This window comes from Mastigoproctus giganteus, chromosome 10, assembly GCF_048544385.1.
Source record: "Mastigoproctus giganteus isolate SK-2022 chromosome 10, ASM4854438v1, whole genome shotgun sequence".
In the NCBI taxonomy this organism is placed as follows: domain Eukaryota; kingdom Metazoa; phylum Arthropoda; class Arachnida; order Uropygi; family Thelyphonidae; genus Mastigoproctus; species Mastigoproctus giganteus.
This window is the reverse complement of record NC_143584.1, coordinates 116,066,434-116,083,787: the sequence shown is the minus strand read 5'-3', so window position 1 is coordinate 116,083,787 and position 17,354 is coordinate 116,066,434. Positions and strand designations below refer to the sequence as shown.

Sequence of the window (17,354 nt, the reverse complement as noted above, 5' to 3'; positions counted from 1 at the left end):
CCGATCAGATTTACTTGGTAGGTATCCCCAAGGATGTTTCACATCAAAAAGTCTGCAAAACTGCGAGCCAATTGCTAAAATATTCACAGCTCACGACTGGGTATGGGGAATGTTTTGTTGGCACAGACTGGATCTATTCATAATGTTAGAATGTAGAGGGACTACCTGAATTTTTATCAGGTCTACTGCACCTTGCAATATTACATTTTTATCCTGAAGGTGATGGCACTTTATGGATGACAGTGCATCATGCCAGAATTGTGCTAGAGTGGTTTGGAGATCATGACACAGATTTTCATCACCTTCCCTGACCTCCGCATTCAATTAATCTTAATCATATTAGAAATGAGTGGAATATGCTGGAGAGAGCTATTTGGCAACAACATCCTCTTCCTTCAACTTTGTAGCAGGTGCACAATATTTTGCTGGAATTATGCTACAATTCCACTAAAATGCATTAAAGCAGCTTATAAAATCAATGCAGTCTTTCACACACTTGCTGTTATTTGGAACAAAGGTGGCCTGATTTGATAGTGAATTAAGGTTTATATTTTTTGCCCGTTGTGTGTAATTCACGATTTATAACTTGAGAGAGAGAGCAAAATTGTTTTGTAGTTTATTATAAGGTTTAAGGTGCACTAGAGACTTAGGCCATATTGTACCATATATATGATGACTGTAAATTGTGCATATTCTATGGTCGATTTGTCTGTTTGCCAAACGAAAAATCAAGTTTCTTGGAGGAAAAACCATGCTTCCTTCACCTGAGAGAAACTACTAACTCTGCATCTTGATTAGACCGGGGTTCGAGCCCGTGACCACTAAATACGGAGGATGCGGAAAGGTCAGGGAATGACCACTGCATTGTGAGAAAGGCGAGAAATGCAAGGTGATCTGATTGAGGTGTATAAGGCTTTAAATGGATTGAGCAGGCTCAATGCTGATGGGATTCTTCCTCTTGCTTAGATTACAAACCTGAGGGTTCATAAACCCAAATTGAGGAAAGACAGTTGTCGAATAGATGTGTGGAAATTTGCCTTTAGGAAAACGGTTGATTGTAAAACAAACTTCCATCTGTTGTTGTGGAAGTTGATAGCTTAAATAAATTCAAGGAAGAAGTGGACTAACTTTGGGAACAAATGGCTGGATGAAATGGGAAGGTTTTTTTTTTTTTTTAGCTGATGCTGTATAAGCTTGCTTTCATTATCATCATTATCAGCCCTATGGTGCAAGGAAGCTTGTAAGGTTTGCTGCACCAGGCAAAAAAAAAAAAAAAAAAATAAATAAATAAATAAATATGTTACTCAGAAAGAGAGAAGGAAATCACCAAGAAAAAGAATGATGGTATCCAGCTCAGGACCCTGGGTGTGCCAAGCCCATACTCACCAGATGTGAGTCGCTGGGGTTATTCTTGCATCATATGCCTCTGCTAATGTGAAAGGCCCATAAAAATTCCTCACATCATTGATGGGATTTGAACTCTGGTCTTTTCTACCCAGAACAGCAATTATACCAACTATGGGAGAGCTATTATACCAACTATGGGAGAGCAAAAAGCAATGACTTTTATATACAAAATGAGAAAATTTATTTTTACACAGTGCTCAGTCATTCCTCCAATCAGCTCATGGTAATAAACATAATATCCAGTGCTTCAGCTACAATATATGGTATATGAATAGTCTGTGATATGCATGAAAAGGAAAGAAACACAATTTCCAAATTTCTATTGATCTGATTTTAACAAGATTTCTGAGGGTTGAGAAATCGTTTAACATTTAAATGACATAACAGAATGAAATAATTGTTGGATTTCTATTGGTTTCATTTTAGGGAAGGATTGAGAAATCATTCTGTGAAAATTTTTATGAAAATTCATCCATGGGAGCCAAGTTATTACTTAAGGATGGGGAAAAACAAAAAGAAAGACATAATTGCTAGATTTCTGTTGGTCCGATTTTAGTGAAATTGGAATTGCTCAACAAATCTTTTTAAAAGGCTGAAATATAAAATTTCATGAAAATGTGTTGAAAATCTGAGAGTCGTTAGATGTGGATGGACATACAAATGGATGAACATAATGAAGACAATAGGGGCATTATGTATTTATACTAACATTCCTTAAAAAGGCATGGGATGGTTAAAAATATCAGAGGACACAGAAGCTTAGAGTAACTATAAAGTGGTCTGCAGTTAAGTTACTAAGGGGACTAGGCATGCTAAGGCAGATGATGAGTAGTCTGGCTGAGAACACAGAAAAGTAGTAAAGAATTCTTTGAATAGGTGGAGGGAAACAGTCTAGAGGGAATCATTAAAATTTGTTGATTGTTTCTTCTTTTTTTTTTTTGAATTAGTTGGGGGTCTCATATTAGCAAGTTAATTTACATTATCATTTACAACCACCACGCTCTTATCATGTGATTGGCAACTGTCACCTTGCTCTGCATCACATAAGTTTCACCTCAAATGCATCTTCAAAATCACTGGGTGATTTTGTTCTCTGTGAGATTCCTACTTTTTGTGCAGTATTTGCGTCATGTAAGATTAATATGGCCTGTAATTGTGTGAATAGTCTGGATGATTTCCGGTACATATGTGAAATGTCACATTAGCTTTAAGAAAGCATCCCTTAACTTGAGCCATAAAAAAGGCCTACTTCTTTTACTTTGGATGTAAAGTAGGCGACCAGGACAAGAACTGGGCTCCAACATACTACCTGTTCATCAAATTGCACTACCTGTTCATCAAAACTCAATGCATGGATGAATCAAAAAAGGATGTTTTATGCCTTTTGCAGTGCCCATGATATGGAGGAACCCAACAAATCACATCACAGACTCTTACTTCTGTGTGCTGCCTCCTATTAGAAAAGGGATGGCAAAGAAGAAAAAGTGGACAGTGATGTACAAAAATATACCATCTACAATCCCATTCCTCATGATGAAGTACTACCTATTCCCGAACCACCCGGCCGTTTTTCTGTACATTGAACATCAACTGAACACTAACATCAACTTGATATACATGAAGTACAACAGCCATCTACATCAAGGGATTCACCATTTTGTCCAAACTTTTCTATCCTTCTGAACCACATAAGATCACAGAAAGTGAGCTTAATGACTTCATTAGGAATCTTGAACTGCCAAAGAATAAGGCAGAGCTTTTGGCCTCGAGGCTACAACAGTGGAAACTTCTAGATCATTCTGTGAAAGTGACAAAATTTTGTACTTGAAATAAAGACTATGATAAATTCTATCAAACAGAAGGTGAACTCTCACTGTTTGTAAGGATGTTGATGGTCTAATGGCAGCAATGAACATGAGCACGTTCCCGAAGAATGGCGACTTTTATAGACTCTTCTAAGGTTAGCCTTAAGGCTGTGTTATTACACAGTTGGAATATGCTGCCTTCAATACCGTCCATAAAAAAGAAACATATGCAAACATGGAGAACATCCTCTTAGGAGTACACTATCAGCAGTATGAGTGGAAGATATGTAGCGATTTAAAGGTAATTGCATTTTATTAGGACTACAAAAGGGTTACACTCATTATTGTTGGTTTCTCTGTGAGTGGGATAGTCGTGCTAAGTATATGCACTACAAGAAGAGGAGTCTGCCTCAACAAAAATCATTAACCCTTGCAGTGAAGAACATAGCATTTGAACCTCTGGGAGATCCAAATAAAGTTTTGCTTCCACTACTCCACATCAAACTGGGGCTCATGAAAAATTTTGTGAAGGCTTTGGAAGTGAATGGTTCTGCATTCAAATACTTGCAAGAGAAATTCCGAAGACTAAGTACAGAGAAGATTAAGGCAGGCATTTTCATTGGTCTACAATTAAGGCAACTTTTCAAAAACCAACAGCTCAAATGTGTCCTTAATGATAATGAGAAATCAGTGGGGAAAGTCTTTCAAAATGTTTCGACTGGTTTTCTAGGAAATGTTAAAGCCAGAAACTATAGGCAGCTTGTGGAAGATCTCATTACTTATAAAAAAAAAAAAAAAAAAAAAAACTGGGGTGCAACATGTCATTGAAGATGCATTTCTTGCACTCACACCTGGATTTCTTCCTGCCAAACTGTGATGCCATCAGTGACAAGCATAGTGAGTGCTTCCATGAAGACATGGCAGCGATGGAACAAAGATAATACAAAAGCAAATAGAGTGCCACGATGTTGGGCGATTACTGTTGGATAGTGAAAGGGGATGCTCCTGAAGCTAGTAATAATCATTCAAGTTGTTTTTGATTAATCAGTGTGTTTATTAAGATTTATGTTTCTTGATCGATAAATTAGTAGAGTACACTTGTCAGTTTCTTTTTTGTGGTTGTGGAAAGCAAAGTTTTTGATACTGTAAATAATAAACGTGTGAAATCGAAATATGTGTGAAATACAAGCAAAAGGTGAAAAGGTCCCGTGTTTGATACAAGTATGTTCATAGCTACATCTTACTACCATATAAATAAAAAAAAAATACCTTGTATAAATATAAAACTACTTTTTTCGAAAAAAAGAGCAAATCTGCCATTTTGAGCAATATTTCCATGTTTAGAACACCAAAATCTCTAAAGTAAACTTACTTTCATGCCCATAACAAAATATGACCCAAAATTTGTTGTTCAGTGTAATGTGCAGGAATTCTTTTCAGTTATGAGAATAAGTTATATTGAGTTAATACATGTGAGCTGTTTTCTAATTTTTGCATCTGTATTCCTCCCCCTCCCCCCTGAAAATGTCTTTTTATTCATTTTGTCAACTCTTCTACATCCCTTATATACTTGAGCTAGAATACATGTTATCTAGTGAAATCTTGAAGTATCAATAGAAATAGGAAATTTGTACAAGAGATGAACAAATATACTTTTGTCATAAACATTCAAGTTGTTTTTGATTAATCAGTGTGTTTATTAAGATTTATGTTTCTTGATCGATAAATTAGTAGAGTACACTTGTCAGTTTCTTTTTTGTGGTTGTGGAAAGCAAAGTTTTTGATACTGTAAATAATAAACGTGTGAAATCGAAGTCTTTATATTTTCTACACATGGTTGCTAGTATTGAAAAGCACTGGAAATTGCCAGATAAACTTTTCATGTCCCTTTGTTCTTACTTATTGTTACTTCAGATTGCATGAGCAACTTGCTGTTTGTTACTTTAGTTCATCACCATTTACTCCAACAGTTAATTTTTTTCTTGATAATGCCAAAGTGAGTGCCTCATTAAATTACAGACTAAATAGTTTAAATATTACAGATATTACAGTGTTGTTTTGTAGTATGGAAAAGCAGCAGTTTCTGGTTGTTTGTTTCCTAGCATTTACAAACTTCTAAGATTGGGGACAGAAATCATATCTTTATGTTCTGCAGTTTCTCTCAAGCAGTCTTAGTTTTCTTTTGATTTATGCTAAACCCTCATTGACGTTGGCATTCCTCTGTAGAAATTGGAGATGCTTCTTTGAAGAGTTTCTTTTAATGTAGACAAAGAAACATGTCCTGACTGAGCACATGTTAAGAAAATATCTAAACACTGTTATGCTCATGTTTTACAGATAACAAAGAAATGAAGTTGCTGACAAAAATATTAGGATTACTGTTAAGAAGATACATTGATAATGTAATCTTTGAACCACAGATGGAAATAAATTATCAAAATGATATTTACTTACATCTGAAGTACTTGAAAAGGCAAGTAGCATAACTATCATTCAACATTTTTACAAATGTTCTTTTTGTTCTTTGGCAGGATAGGATTAAGCATGATAGTATCTTTCTGTTCCTGACTTAAGTAGCTCTTTACATGAACAAAAATGGCAAGTTCTCTTAAAATTCTTTTTTTCTCTCATTGCTTCCCATGACTTGTTTAATGCATGCCTTTCACAAAGTTACAGATGAAGTATGTAGTTTGTCTTTATGCTGAGCAGTTGGTACCTAATGGCAAGAAGATTCGGGTGTTCAAGGAAGTTGCACCTGGACTTGCCTTGACTTTGGAACTCAATTTGTGCATCAGAAATCCACTATAAAGTGGGTCAAAATTGTAGATCTCTGATGTGTGATTTTTTGCCCAATAAAGTGTACTTTCCATTTGCACTTTCCTATGCCGAAGTCCATCAGCAATAATCACTCATTTATTGTTTGCTCAATTTGCAAACTGATTAGATCACTTGAGAAAAGGGATAAGACCTTTGGTAAAATCTTTTCAAGTAGTTTTATTGTGATGGAAATTAGCTGTGCCCTGGGTGACTTAAGGTTTGGTGTATGTGAAAAACAGGATAATGTTTTCTGTTAACAAAGACTTATGGTACCTCTGTAGCCAGGTGGGCAGAAGCAGCAGTGCGTAGCACATGCTTCTTGATTAGACCGGGGTTTGAGCCTGTGACCACCAAATACGGAGGGTGCGGAAAGGTCAAGAAATGACCACCACATATCCCCGGAGCAATATGGCTGTAGTTGCTAATGCTCCTAAAAACCAAATAACAACAACAACAACAACGACTTATAAAAAAAATCAAGAAAATTGCCAAAGTTACTGAAGGACATTTTGTTGAAACTGATGTAAATCCATAAACATAGCATGTTTATACCCTGCTTGAAGTAGAAAGAACACATGCTCTTTTATGAAATGTGTTTTTTCTCTGATAAGAGACAGTTTAATTTTGAAAAATTGTAGGAAATTCTTGTTAATTGTTAATAAATGGCAATTATTTGCTATTGTTCATCAAGAATGCTGTAATAATATTTTATATATGTGAAAATATTTTTCATTTATTACAGATTGGTTTAAAATAAACCTATTAAGTTTGGTATAAAATTAAATTGGTTTAATTTATTTTAAAGCCTATTTTGCCTGCTTTTTTTTTACAACTTTTTAGTTCCTAAACATCTAGGCTTTAATAATAATAAATGAGTCAGTCAAGTTTTTCTTGTATACAGTGACTACATGTTTACAAATTGACTCCAGGGAGAGTATTATTATGTGAAGCTCTGACAGAGCTCCTCATAGAATAGACAATTGTATAACAGGAAATACTTAGTATAACTGAAAAACACCTACCTATCTGCTTAAGATTGAGCCAACTGTAGAGTTGATTAAAAAAAATTAATCTTTTGTAGAAAACTTTTTTTTGAAAAACTGACTGATTCTTTTTATAGGAAAGAAAAGAAGAAAAAAAAAACTGATCTGACCATTCCAAACAATGACAGAATGGCATTACTACACTGTACTAACTTGAGCTTCATTTTCTTATAAATATAAGAAAATTTATTGTAAAGCAATCATAAATTGTTAAAGTTTAAATAAAAGCTTAAAACACAGCAACATTGGGTCGTTTTTGATTTTGATGGAGCAACTAAGGCACAAAGTGTTGGTATGTTTCAGTATTCTGGTTAGTTTTCCTGTTTTATTGGATGAAAAATAGAATTTATGGGAAAAAAAACTTTGTACATTCTTGTATAATGCCAATTTGCCAATCCACAATGTTAAAAATAAGCCTATAAAGTTCTTCCCACCACAATGGAGATTATTTTCAACTTGGCCACTGATGAGAATAAAACCCAGACCTTTTCCACCTCATGTGAAAAAGTTTGTGAACAATGGTTATGTCCACTCTGCTATTTGTTAGGCAATTTTATCATTAGTATAACTTATCATTATTATTAACAGCTGATGCATATTGAAGATTTAACTTAATCTTAAAATTATTATAAGCCTTATGCATATAGAAGATTTAACCTAATCTTAAACCCATTAGTTACAACCCTTCCTGATATATAGCCATCCTGTAATATCTCAGAGGTTCATGCTAGTATTCCCAATATGTTCCATCATATACGCTGAGCGATCACTGAATTATGACCACCCCTATGAAAACTGAATGCGACCCATTGACCATGTGAGGTACGAGAGTGTGGAGTTAGTTGACCTACGTAGCATAGTTAAGGTGTCAGTGGTTCAGTATGTAGTAAAATTCCGAGCGTGATTGGTAAAAGTAAGGATTTATCGGACTTTGATAAAGGATGGATTGTGGGTGCTTGACGAGCTGGTGCCTCTATTTCCCAACCGGCTGAACTGGTGGGGTGTTTGAGAGCCGCCGTTGTTAAAGTGTACCAGGACTGGCATCAAAATGGTCAACTAATCACCCGACAGCAAAATTGCAAAAGTCAGCGAAAGGTTTGATGTTAGAGGTGAGCACGGGTGCCTCCATAGCCAGGCGGGCAGGAGCAGCAGTGCGTAAGCACATGCTTCTTGATTAGACTGGGGAGCCCATGACCACCAAATACGGAGGACGCGGAAAGGTCAGGGAATGACCACCGCATATCGCCGGAGCAATATGGCCTTAGTTGCTAATGCTCCTAAAAACCAAAATAACAACAACAACAATAACAACAGAGGTGACCGCCGGGTACGACCACTCGTACAGGCGAACAGGTGCAGCACTGTTGAAAAGTTGACTACCCAATGCAACATGGGCCAACTGGGAACAATATCTGGCATGACCATGCATCACATACATGGGCTATACCAGCAGACAACCCATATGGCATCCTTTCCTAACCAAGGTTCATTGGCATAAAAGACTCGCCTGGTGCAAAGAGAATGCAAGTTGGATGTTAGAAGACTAGAAGAAGGTGTGCTGGTTGGATGAGTCACACTGTTTACTCCACACTCTGGATGGTCGTGTACAGAGTTTGCATCAACAACATGAGGCCCTTGATCTATCAAAAGTGCAGGCCGGTGGAGGCGGTTGTATGGTGTGGGGCATGTTTCACTGGCAGGAACTTGGACCCCTGGTGCATGTGGAACAGCGTATCACTGGTCTCCGCTATCGTCAACTGCTTTCTGATTGTGTACACCCCGCAATGTTACACTTTTTCTTGAATGGTGATGGTGTCTTCTAATGCCTGATGTGCTGAGCCATCAGGCATTTGTCGTGCAGGAATGGTTTGAGGAACACAATTCTGACTTTCAGCATATCGATTGGCCTCCGAACTCCCCCGATATCAATCCCATAGAGCACTTGTGAGACACTATGGAAAGGCATATCAGGCGTCTGGATACACCAATCACCTCCATACCTGCATTGCTGACCGCATTACACACAGCTTGGTTGGTTATACCTCCCGAATGCTTCCGACATCTTGTTGAATCAGTGTCATGTCGGATAGCTGCTGTACTGAGGGTAAAAGGAAGACCTACAAAGTATTAGGTAGGTGGTCATAATTCAATGATTACTCAGTGTAGTCCCCCATGCAGGTGAGTCATGTTTTGCAAAATCCTAATAAAAAATGTCAGAGTTTTTCCTGTATTCAATTAGGGAATGATGCTCATAATAGTGTATCTGATTAGATCAACAAGAATTTCCTACCACAAAACCATTCCCTTGAGAATATCATTTTTGCCTAGATTTTGTAGCAAAATCTAGGCAAAAATGAATATAAGGATACAGTAGGTACACGTTGGAGCTAATTAAAATGCCTGATTATGTGTTAAATTTTCTTCAGTTTACAATTAGATTTTTGATTGAGCTTGGAACAAAATCATCCATTTGCTTTGTGAAAAAGCAATTCTTATTTCCTTTTCAACTACATACATGTATGAGGAAGCATTTCAACTGTGCCTTAAAGCCAAAATATTCTAATATGCTTGTTGCCGAGTCAGATTTAAGACTATCTCTAGTTTGCTGCAGAGTTTAACTTCAAAATTTATGTCCTTCAAATCAAGCTTCGAAGTCTCATTAGTTTCAGCTGAATTCCCCCCCCCCCCTTGTTTCAGGAATTATTTCATTGTTATTTGGCACCTAACTCAAACTGATGACAATATTAGAATTTATATCGTAGCATACTGTGTGCTAAGATGCTCTTGTTTTCAATGAATTCTGTATGTTCAAAACCTGTTTTATTAAATTGTTTAAAGGAGTTTGCTGCAAAAAAAAAAAAAAAAAACTAAACTAAACAAAACTATTATTACTGAAGGGGTTCACAAAGAGAATCTGATTGGAAACCACTGCTCTAAGATAACTGCCACATAGTCTGCTAAAACTACCTTCTTGGTTAACATTAGTAGTCAGATGTATTACTTCACTGCCTTTTCTCAAAATAACAGATATATGTCATCCGTACAGATTCACACGGTAGTATAGTAATTGCTGTCTTTCAGTATCAAGTGTTGAAGAGAAAAAGGATAGAAAATTTTGTGAGTTTTTTTTTTTTTTTTTTTAATCACACAGTGACTGAATTAGTTGGACTTGGGTGAGGCTGCACCCCAACCCCCAATGAAACTTGGTTTTTCTTTTCGGCAAAATGACTAGGGCATAACATGGAATGCATATGCTGAGTCACATAGCCTTAGTTGCATTGGCCTGAAAACAGAATCAATCTGTTCGGAGGCCTTTCCATCAAGTTCAAAAGCTTTTCTAATGAACAGTTCTCTCCAATTTCCATATAGCTAATTTCATAGCTTAGGTTCACCAGCATATTTCTTCATCTATGAATGAGTTTTCACCTGTAAAGATCAGTGAATAATACTCTTTTTAATTCATTACTTGGTTATGAATATTTTTGTTAGGAGCCAATCTGAATTGTCATTTCTTCTTTTTATTTAATACAGAGCATACCTGTGAAATTTATTGTACTTCTCTCTTTCAGTCAGTAATTTTTTTTATTTGGCATTTTATGGCTTAGCCATTTCTATTATTAAGATGACAAACCATACTATCCTCACCTAAGATAACTAATTGGTCAGTGCCAAAAAGCCTATAAAAATTCCACTTTACACTCAGTGAGTAGCACAGTGGTGATGTCTGCTATCTTCTAATTGTCCAAATTAATGACTGGTCCCTAACAGAATGAGGGAACATTTAAGTTACATATTGTATAAGCAATGCCTGTGTAGCAGATGGATTTTCTAGTCTTTATTAAAAATCCAATACCTCTCTGCTGAGTAGGGTCAAAATGATCCCCACTTGCCTGTGAGCAGATCACTGTTTGTGAAGCCACTTTTCATTTTGCCATCTTCAACATCTTCTGATCCTCTTCCGCCACCCCCCCCCCCATGAATTCTTACTATTCACAGTGCATTTAGCCCCATGAATAAGTTGATGGTTGCTAATATTTAAAATATCAAAATTTTTGAATTCTAATTTAAAGTGTTAAATTTTTTTATAATTTTAAATATTTTAATATGATTAAAATTATTAAAAATTTAAACTATTATTATATGACTTCCATTTTCTGCTAAGTAGTAAGGTAAGGTACTAAACAAGTGGGTGATTCAAAAGACACAATTGATAGTATATTTTGAGTTTTATTTTAATTATTGTGATAAATATAATCATAATGGTGGTTGCAATAAGTATTATTTCATTTATTATTAAAAATATAACTACAATACAGATTGCAATAAATGTTGAAAGTAATCACAAAATCTTTTTGCCACCATCTCACTTTTATCATGCTTTTCTTTGATGAGATATTATATACTGTTTGAACTATTATTGTTGAAATTTCTGATTTGATATTGCCTTGATATTGTGAAGGTTGTTAGTGCATATATACCACTCGTTTTAAGCAGTCTGAAAGATACAAATGTGTGGGATCATGGGTGTTCAATTATGAACATGCTCTGTGTTTAGGAAAATGATGTGGTACAGTTTTCATTATAATTGAAACATTACGTGATAATGGCTGAAAGCTAACTTAGAAACAACAGCTGTTGGATATCTGAGGTTGACCAGTATTACTACTGTAGTAGTTAGAATCAAATTCGTCAAGTTGTAAATGATAAGTTAGCAGTTAAACTTTTATTGCATGAATTTCGATTACTCTGTAATTTAAGACCTTAAAGCAGTTAAACAGAGTATGTGGTTAAATATATATACTAAATGGGAGTTACCTCCGTTTAGTCTACACTTAACTGCATGCTCTCTTTTACGCTATTTACCCCACTTCCCAAATTATTCCATTTATTTTCTCTTTATGCAGATTTAGCAGATAGTTATAAACAACTGTTTTGTAGTTCACCTATCCAGGGAAGGCTTTAATGGTTCCTGAGTAGTGATTTGGCAAATAAACATTCCAACAAATAAATAATATTTAGTTATGAGTAATTAATTAAAGGTATATTTTTTAATGGAATGACAAGTGAAGTAGTTTGAAATATATTTACCTCAAAATGAATCTGTTTGAAATATTTGAAACAGAATAAAGATAAATTGAATATTAAACTTTCATTGCAGGTGACGTGGCCAAGGAATGGCAGGAACTTAACATGAAGGTAGAAGAAATATCAAAGGTGAGAATCTACGGTTTTTTATCCCCATCCTCTAAATTAATAGTCATCATCAGAATGTGTTTCAAAATTTATAGAACAGTATGAATATTATTTGTAATTTTGTCCGTTTGCTCCATTTTATACCTTGTGAAAATAAATAAATATTAATTGATTAAATTTTTATAAATGTAAATCTGAACCTGCAACAGACAATAATAAATACCGGTACAGTTTTTGTGGTAGAAACTGCTACTATAAGATTAGTTAAAGTTCGTTTTAGATTATAGCATTAGTTTGTGCATTTGCATCATTACTACAAAGTTGAATTTTTTAGACAAACCTGAAGTTTGTACATAGCATCATTATTGTAACATCTGAAATTTGTTAAATCCTTCACAATGAGTTGCCCTCCCTATACTTCAAATAAGTAACACTTCCCCATTAGAGAAGATTAGTGTTACTTATTTTCAGGTGCCATAAAACCCAACAACAACTTATTTTCACTCACAACTGGGATGCCTCCCCTTATAACTCTGGATATCTACCTGCTCACTGATGAGAAGACAAATAGCTTTGAAACAGTGCTGTCTGAGTAGTGGTACTCTGTCCTACTGTTAGAAGACTACTGTTACTTATTTTCTGTCCACTGAAAATAAGTAACAGTAGTCTTCCCTAATGGGAAAGTATTACTTATTTGAAATATAAGGAGGGCAACTCGAAGGATTTCACAATGAGATGTTACTATAATAGTGATGCAAATGCGCCAGTGCCACATTTTGAGGCTTTCTGTCCTAAAATATTATTTATTTATTTTAGATTTAAGTTATTCTTGAAATTGAAATGCTTGGAGCTATATATCTTCTTAAGAAAAAGTTGAACAGCTGGGTTGAGAGGTAGCAGCTGAAGTTTAACCTTGACAAATGCAAAGTACTGCATATGGGAAGCAGTAACCCCAGAGTAATGTACCAACTGTGCAGTACTGCACTCAAGATAGTGGAGAATGAAAAAGACCTGGGGTAATTGTGCATTCAGATATGAAGTTTTCTGAACAGTGCAGAAAGGCTGCAAGAGTAGCTCATGGGGTCTTGTCAATGATATGCAGGAATTTTGCTAGCAGGGATAAGGAGGTGATTATCCCCTTGTATAAGGCAGTAGTCAGGACACACCTCGCGTATACTGGTCTGGAGGCCTCATTTTAGGAAGGATGTAGGGCTGCTGGAATGAGTACAGAGAAGGGAAACGAGATTGGTGAGTGGAACAAAGGGTTTCTCTTACCAAGAAAGGCTTAATTTGTGCCAATTGCAGCATCTGGAGACTAGGCATCGGTGAGGTGATCTGATTGAGGTGTATAAGGCCTTGAATGGTTTAAGCAAGCTATATGCTGATGGCTTTCTTCCTCTTGCTCAGATAATGCACCTGAGGCACATAAATTCAAATTGAGGAAAGGCAGTTGTAAAATAGATGTGTGGCAATTTGCGTTTATCCAGCAAGTGGTTGATTGCTGGAACAAACTTCCATCTGTCATTGTGGAAGTACACAGCTTAAATAAATTCAAACCAGAACTAGACGAAGTTTTGGAGGGAATGGATGGGTGAAATGGGTAGGTTTTTTTCCCCCCCTTCTTTTTGGCTGATGCTGTATAAGCTTGATTTCTTGCATCATATGCCTCTACTAATGCTAATAGTTACAATTAAATCAGCAAGTAATAATTGTTTTTTTTTTTTTTTTTTTTTCCCATATGGAAAAGTACCCTTTGCAAAACTCAATGATAAATTTTTTGTATATAAACTGTTTATCAGATTTTGAAGAGACAAAGCATTTAATTGAAAAAGTGACTCTAGCCAAGGAAAATGTTTTGACACAAACGCAAATTAGAAGATTGTTATCACCCTATGTGCTCTGAACTCTCTGTGTCTCGTGCACAGAATTAAGGAAAAATGAATGTACATCAAATCATCAGCACTGGTGAAAATATGGAGATATCACAGGTCATGAATGGTCGTAGTAAAGGATATTGTGGATATGCACACTTTTTTTTTTTTTTTTTTTTTTTTTTAAATATGGATACACTTACTGCTTTTCCTAAATACTTCTTACAGTATATTGGTGTGTATACCGTACAGCTGGCACACAGGTGAGCTTGGGGAGATACACAACTAATAGTTTAACTAGAGCCACAGGCAGAGGTGAAAGTGATTCTAGCATTGCTACTATTGGTACATGCAACAGCCTGGAAAGCAAGGTGTTTAGGATTTCAGGTGCTGCTGTGAGTCATCATGGAACAAATGAATACATGGTCTGTGTTAGGGTAACTAAGAGTAAGAACATCTGCATGTACAATAATGTTAGAAGCATTGTAAATAAATTTGACGAATTTGAATCGCTGATTAAGTCGTCGAATGCAGACATTGTAGGGATAGCAGAGGAGTGGTGTCACTCAGACATGATGCTGAATTTGAATAAGGGAAATACATTGTATGCAAGAAGGACAAACAGGACAGGAGAGCTGGAGGGATTATGCTCTAGTTAAGAAGAATATTAAATCTAAGGCAGTGCATCCAGTTTACTTGAGTGACAAGTGCAATGTTGAGTCAGTTTGGTTTGGTATAAGCACTGGGAAAACAAAATTGAGAGGAGTGTGTTATAGGCCTCTTGACTGTGATGAGTATACCAAACAGCTATACAGGGAAATAGAGTGGAGCAGCAAGTCAGAATGTCTCATAATGGAGACATTCTGACTTGCTTTTAAATTTTAAATTTCAAGATGTTTATTGGAATTTGTAGGTTGGTTGTGAACACACTAGCAAGACTTTTCCAGATTTCTTGGATGATGTTTTGTACAGCAGCATGTTAGATTGTTGTTGTTGTTATTTGGTTTTTAGGAGCATTAGCAACTAAGGCCATATTGCTCCGGGATATGCGGTGGTCATTCCATGACCTTTCCGCATCCTCCGTATTTGGTGGTGACGGGCTCGAACCACGGTCTAATCAAGAAGCGTGTGCTACGCACTGCTGCTCCTTCCCACCTGGCTACGGAGGCGCCTAGCACGTTAGAGAGCACAACTTGAGGAAGCAAATACTCTTGATCTGGTTATCGTAGACTACTGTGATGCAGTGACCAAAGGTCCTTGATGCAAAAAATAATTTTGACATTGTATTCTTGGATTTCAGGAAGGCTTTCGATACTGTTGAACATAAGACTTCTGTACACACTGGAGTAATGTGGTAGTTAGGACAATTTAGGACAAAGGGATGGTTAAGAGGAAGACAGAGTGGTTATCACTGGTTAAGGCTCTTTGTGGACTAATTTTATTAATGGAGTTCCCCAGGGTTTGCTGCTTGGTCCATCGTTGTTGTTTTCAATATTTGTCAATTATTGTAGAAGGTATATCAGGCTTAATGTCTAAGTTTGCAGATGATACAAAGGTTGGAAGGGTGGTTAACAACAGTCATAAGGATGAGCTACTGCAACAAGATCTGAGAAATGGCAATTGAAGTTTAAAATTGACAAATGCAGGTACTGCACATGGGTAGCAGTAACTTATAAACTGTGTCATACTTATAAACCCCAGAGTAACTTATAAACTGTGTCGCACTAACTACATACTTTATTTCTTCTCCACTATATGGGTAGTGGAGAAGGAAAAAGATCTGGGGGAAATTGTTCAGTCAGAAATGGAATTCTCCGAGACGTGCAGACCTACTGCCAGGAAAGCTTATTTGGTTTTGTCAATAATATACCGAAACTTTGCTAGCAGGGATAAGGAGGTCATTATCCCTTTCTATAAGGCCATGGTTAGACTGCATCTTGAGTACTGTATACAGGTCTTGAGACTTCACTTTAGGATGGATGTAGATCTGCTGGAAAGAGTGCAGAGAAGGGCAACCAGATAGGTGAAAGGAACAAGGGTGCTTTTACCTAGAATGGCTTCAGTTCTGCGAATTTCAGCATCTCGAGACCAGGCACATGTTGGGAAATTTGATTGAGGTGTTTAAGGTCATGAATGGATTGAGTAAGCTGAATGTTAATGTTATTCTTTTACTTGCTGAGACTGTACACACAAAGGAACATAAATTCAAGTTGAAGGATGGTTGCAGAATATGTGTGTGTGTGCAACTTTGTCTTCATCCAGTGTTTTTGATTGTTGGACCTGGCTTCCACCAGTTGTTGTTGAAGTGAATGGGTTGAATAAATTCAAAGGAGAACTGGACAATTCTTGGAAGGTGAACTGATCAGAACTTTTTGATGGGTGAATTTTTTTTTTTTTTTCTTTTTTTAGCTGATGCTATATAAGCTTGCTTTCTTGCATCATTTTCAATATTATTACTACTACTAACATGACCTTGTTAGCAGACAATTGACCTTTCGCTTTTTGGTGCAGTTGTGAAGATGAATGTTTCCATTGTTTCTTCATCTGTTTTTTTTTTTTTTTTTTTTTTCAGTTATAGTGAAGTGGCATAGTGTTTTGCGGATGGCAGCACCAGTGGTTTCCATATCTGCACCATGGTACTTTGTGAAGAAGTATAGACCCTCTATAAAAGCCAGAAATATTGTAATTTCTGGTTTGTTTCAGTAGTATTATGTTCTGTTGTTGTGTCTCTGGCTGCAGGGCCCCTAGTGGGATGTTACTTTTCACTACCTCTGGAAGGTGAGGCAGGCTGCTCATCATACTCTGCTGGGGTCACCCGAGCTTCTGATGGAGACAAAGTGGGGAAAAATATTTGAAAGGAATGATTAGAGAAATAGTGAAGAAAGGTGGTGCATTAAGATTATTACTATAATTAATATCACTCATATACCACGTGAAATTAATAATATAGTTTATTAAGCTAATCGCCTAAATCACCATACAATTTAAGAATGACATTTCGGGCATCTTATCAATACCCATCATTAAATCATGTTGCTGTCAGACTCCTCTTGCTGATGCTCCCAGAAACCTGAAGTGCATATCTTTCTGGTTTTTGGAAGCATTGGCAAGAGAGGAGTCTGTCAGCATCATGGTCTGATGTTAGGCATCAGTAAGATAAGATGCCTGAAACGTCACCTTAAATTGTATAGTGATTTAGGCGATTAGCGTAATAAACT

The 17,354-nt window shown here is 36.3% G+C and overlaps 1 protein-coding gene across 7 annotated transcripts in view; it reads left to right on the top strand.

The window, feature by feature from the left end:
* Positions 1 to 17,354, top strand: part of LOC150079243 (uncharacterized) — a 575,463-nt gene that overhangs the window by 147,032 nt on the left and 411,077 nt on the right. For all 7 annotated transcript variants that reach the window (XM_090383519.1, XM_090383513.1, XM_090383518.1 and 4 more), the window contains one exon: positions 12,231 to 12,286. The gene's annotated coding sequence lies outside the window, so the exon portion shown is untranslated. The remainder of the gene's footprint in view (positions 1 to 12,230; positions 12,287 to 17,354) is intronic.